Genomic DNA, 4,954 nt, shown 5'->3' with positions numbered 1-4,954 from the left:
GCGTTTCACCGTAATGATATATCTTAACGTCTTCAACGTAAGAACCACAGCGTGCCTGCCTCAAGACTGCAGACGCGGCGAGGGCGCGGCCCCCCTTGGCACCCCGAGGGCCGGAGCTCCGGGCAGAGCCTTTCGGGCCCTTTGGGCCTCATGGGAACCCCGTGATTCCATGTGACTGCTTCACATAAAACGCACAGCTCTAGACAGTCGCCGGAGATATTCTGAGAACTGACAGTTTGTTAATGTCACATGAGTCTGAACAACATGTTCTGGAGCAGAGATTTGGACACACTTGAATTTCATTTGGAATGAAACTGGATTGATAGGGCTTTCCGGGGAAATGTGCTGCCGAGAGATGTCGAGCCAGCAGCCCTTAGCGTCTGCGGAACATTCTCCCGGGAGGCAGCCGCAGGGAGTCAGTGCTCGAGGTTAACGGCTTTACTCCAGGGCTGCCGGGTGACATGGGGGTTCAGTCACGGGGCGTCCCAGGTCGTCACCGCAGACGTGTGACAGGCCTCGGACCAAGCGTCCTCCCCTCTGGGCCTGGGAGCACGCGCAGGTCCCGGGAACAGCCGCCTCCGTCCCGCCAGGCGCCATCTCGCCCCAGGCCTTGGGTTTTCCATCCTCTGCTCTCGGGACCCTGTGTGACGTCCACGCTGGGGTGGTGACCTCCCGTGTACACTCTGGTCCCAGTCCAACGCCCGTGGTCCCCGAGACGCCCACCTGGGACTTGCACCGTGAGCTGCTGCTTCTCCCTCGACCCGAAGCCCCCAAGGGAGAGGCCTTCCCGGGCTGGGGGTTCGGTCACCCCCAGACCTTCAGCTGCTCAGTGTCACCTCACTCGACTGTGTTGGTTGCGCTGCGCCCGACTGCTGCAGTTTCACTTGTCTCGACCTACCCATTTCCACCCACAGCTCTGAGGGCTTTCAGCTTAGCTGCTGCTTCGCTCGGCGTCTCGGGAATCTAAAACCAAGGAAGCAGAGGCTGCATCCCCCCGCAGGTGTGTGCCTCCCGTGGGGCCGCCGTGTGGTGCTGTGGCCGCGTGCCAGGAGCGTCCAAAGAGGGGGTCCGGGGCCCCCTCAGCCGGGCCGTGGGCCGCGCGGGTGAAGGCTCGGGCCCCCCTCAGCTTTGCTCTGAGGTCGCCTTTCCCCTGGCCGTTCCCACCTAAAGTGGACGTGGCTCCTCCCCTGTTCGCTTCCTTCCTGCAACTTACCCCCCTGAATGCCGTCTTCCCGGCCTCTCCTCCCTGCCCGCCCCCTCAGTGAGAGCCCCGAGGCTGGCGGGTTTCCTTGTGCTGCCATTCCCAGAGCCTGCACCCGGGGAGGCGTCCAGGGAGCCCGAGGCAGGCGCTGAACGAACACGGCGGCCTCTGAATGAAGGAAGAGCCGCTTTGCCGAGTGTCCTGTCAGCCCATCTGCTCCAGACGGCTTTGTCATTTCTCTCTGATATGAGTCATCTGCTTCGGGGCCTCACGACTCTTCCTTCTCGCCCACAGACTTTTTTTTTAATGATGAAAGGCTGGATCGTTTAAAATCACTGTGGGGTGTGTACTTTTCGAGCCCCGAGCGTGCGCTGACCATGTAATTTTCCATGCACCGGTGGAAGGAAGCAGTAGATTTCCACCAAGAAAGAGGAAGAGGCTGGTGGCAGAGTGGGATTTCGCTGGGAGAGCGGGGCGGCCTGGGCCCAGGGCCCCCGCAGGCTGGGCGCTCGCTCACAGCCGGGGCTGACCAGACAGCCCGGAGCGGCCGCTCCCAGGCCGACCCCTGTCGCCTGTGACCCGAGATGCCACATTTCCGCGCTCCCCGAAGTCGGTCACTGGGCTCTGCCTTCCGTGTGGCTGCCGAATGGGGGGCAGCTGTCCACACACACACCTTTGTCAAGCGGGCGTCGGACAGCAGGGCCACCAGCCGGGCAGGAGGCGGCTCGGGCGAGGGGGCCGGCGCGGGCCTGCGTTCCCGCCCTCCACGTTCGGTCCTCACGGAGCTTCCCACGTCTTTGTTCTTTCTGCTCTCTCCTCTCTCGAGAGCTGCTTGCTCCGCTTGGGGACGTGCGTGGCACGTGTCCAGACGACGTGTGGGCTCGCCGGCCTCCCGCGGCGGTGCCGGACGGCTCCCGGGGCCCTGACTCACCTGCTGCCCTAGGACACCCAGGGTCGCCAGATGGCGATTGCTGCGGCTCAAGCCAAGAGTGTAGCGGAGCAAATGATGCCACTAGACCCCAAAACAAAGCCCCACGTTCACAGTTCACAGCCTGGGCAAAGTCCCCCAGTGGCTCTGAGCCTCCGTGTTCCCACCTGTAAAATGGGCCCATTAACGGCCAGTCCCGGAGCCCCTGCTGGGAGCTTCTGCTCCTGTGCAGGTGCTCGGCAGACGCCCGGCACCGGCCTCTGGGAGGGGCAGCGTGGGGCAGCATGGAGCAGCGTGGCAGGTGACCGTGCTGTCCCGTCCGATCTTGACTGCGGGCGAGAGGCAGACCTTACGCCGCCAGGCCTGGGCCCTCCCTCGGGGCCGCTTTCTCGGCGGCGGTTTCTGTGCGTGCCCCTGTGGTGCCCCGGTATCACTCATGAGCTTGTGGGGGGAGATTCCCTGGCCCGGGGCGCTTCTCTCCCTCCTCTGCGGGCAGCTCGGCTCCCTGGTCCAGGCCACCTTGCTGGTGGCCCAGGGCACCTCTTTGTCTTCTGTCCCCCGTGGCCCCCGGAGCGTGGGGCCCCCACCTGCCAGCACTGCTTCTCTGGGCCCAGCCGGGGTCTGGCTTGGCAAGCGGAGCTGGATTCACACTTTGCAGGTCCAAGAGCAACTGGAAAATGGGGGCTCCAGTTCTGACCTGCTAGACCGTAGAGCGCAGAGCCCAGAGTGGGCCCTCCTGGGGCAGGTGCTGTGGTCACTCGCCAGTGGGGCCAGCCCTGTGTGTACGGGGGGCGCCTCCTGAGGGCTGAGGCCAGTGTGCTGGTGGGACGCACCCGTGGGGTGGGGGCAGGGTGCCCATGTGCGCTGCAGCTGGGAGCCCGTGCTGGTCTAGCTGGGGCAGGATGGCCAGGACCGCGCTGGGGCCACCCCAAGGGGCGTGGTTTGATCTCAGGGTGGACCCTGGGTGTTGGGTGTTTTAGTCCCACCTCCCTCGTGGATTCTCCTGTGCAGCTGAGATGAGAACCCCGGACTTGGAATTTGGGTCCTCCAAGCATAGCTTTCCCTCCTCAGCAACAAAGGAGGCACTAGATAGGGTAAACTCGTTATTATTTTTTCTTAAATGGTGGTGAAAGTCACATAACATAAAGCCGACCATCTTCGCCACTTCTGTGTGTACAGCACGGCAGCAAGGCGCACCTCTGCCCTCCACTGCAGCCCTTACCACCCTCCACCTCCAGGACCTTCTCATCCTTCCCAAGTGACCCTCTGTCCCGCTCCCTCCACCCTCCTGCCCTGGAAACCATGATCGTATTTTCCGTCTCTAAGATCTGGCTAGCGCGGGGGTCTCTCGTGTAAGTGGAGTCACACATGTGCAGCCTTCTGTGCCTGGCTTATTTCACGGAGCACGATGTCGTCAACGTCCAGCCATGTCGTGTGTGTCAGATGGCCTTCTTTTTCGGGGCTGAATACTATTCCACGACACGGACACCACATTCTGAGTTCTGTTTCTCTTTCTTCTGTTGTTGTACGCACATGCTATCCCCATGTTTTGCCTACTGTGAACAAACTCATTTTTCCATGAACAGCTTAGGCTGATTGTCACCCCATTACTGAGACTTAGGGGATGTAACCCATCCACATGAGCCAAGAAGCAGGCTCCAGACCCAGTACTGTTGACTTCCCTGGCACTCCCTACCTTTCCAAGCTTCCTTTTATTTCTGCAGAGGGGAGGCTTTTAAGCACAAAGATAAACAGTGACTATTTACCTCACAAGTGGCTCTGTATTTTTCCTCCCTCTCATGCCCAAGGGGTGAGTCGGGGCTGGTAGGGAACTGGAGATGCATGGGGGGGTGGGAGGGGCTGTGTGCACACCTGCGGGCCCTGGCTATTCCCACAGCAGGGCCCGCCCGGCAGGTGAGGAGCCCCACCGTGGAGACGCACACCACGGGAGGTGCCCAGGCAGAACTGCAGGGCGGATTCTTCTGGAATTGCTTCAAGTGTGGTGGGAAAAACAGGGTTTTGGGGCTTCGGGGCTGATGCTAACTTTACTAGTCTCCCCACCTGTTTCTTTACAATGAAGCAGACGTTACGCTCCCATATGTCCTGTGTTCCCCCTGGGGAGCCCACACTTGTAGTCAAGTTTTAGCATGTATATTTTGAACAAAGTCATGTACGTGTATGGTCAAAAACCTGGACACTTCTCCACCTTCTCTCTACTGTGAAAGAGCTTGGCTCTAGATATACATATGCATCTTTCTATGCCTGGCTTATTTTACCGAGCACAATGTTGTCAATGTCCAGCCATGTTGTGTGTTTCAGATGTCCTTCCTTTTCAGGGCTGAATACTATTCCACAACATGGCCTGCTGATATAGTTAGTTGTCTCTCTTATTTGACATGGAAGATGGTGGGACATTGTTTTCCCTGGAGATTTTGAGTGTGATATGTGTTTTTTGAGAGATATATTTTTCGCATGACACGATATTAGTTGCAGGTGTACAACATAATGATTCGATGCATAGTAGAACTAAGTCATTAGTGGTAGTTTTTGTAAACCCATACATGTGAGCGTACTAAAAAAAAGTCACTTTCCCATTTTCAAACATCTGGTTCTCTTGGCCTTTCTGGGACTAGCTGCTACCGGGATGCCGCTCATGAAGACATAACTGGAGATGAAACTCTCCAGTGGGTTAATTTTTAAATTGTGCTTTGTACTGACATCTCTCCAAGGGCCCAGCCCCACCCTGCACCCCCAACCCGTCTCAGGACCTGCAATGCCTGGGGGTGTCCCGGGTGGCCATCATGCAGCAAGTTCGAAGGTCGGAC

The sequence above is a fragment of the Condylura cristata genome, unplaced genomic scaffold (genome assembly GCF_000260355.1).
Source record: "Condylura cristata isolate star-nosed mole 26May11 unplaced genomic scaffold, ConCri1.0 scaffold00003, whole genome shotgun sequence".
Classification (NCBI taxonomy): Eukaryota; Metazoa; Chordata; class Mammalia; order Eulipotyphla; family Talpidae; genus Condylura; species Condylura cristata.
Note: the sequence above shows the minus strand (reverse complement) of the source record.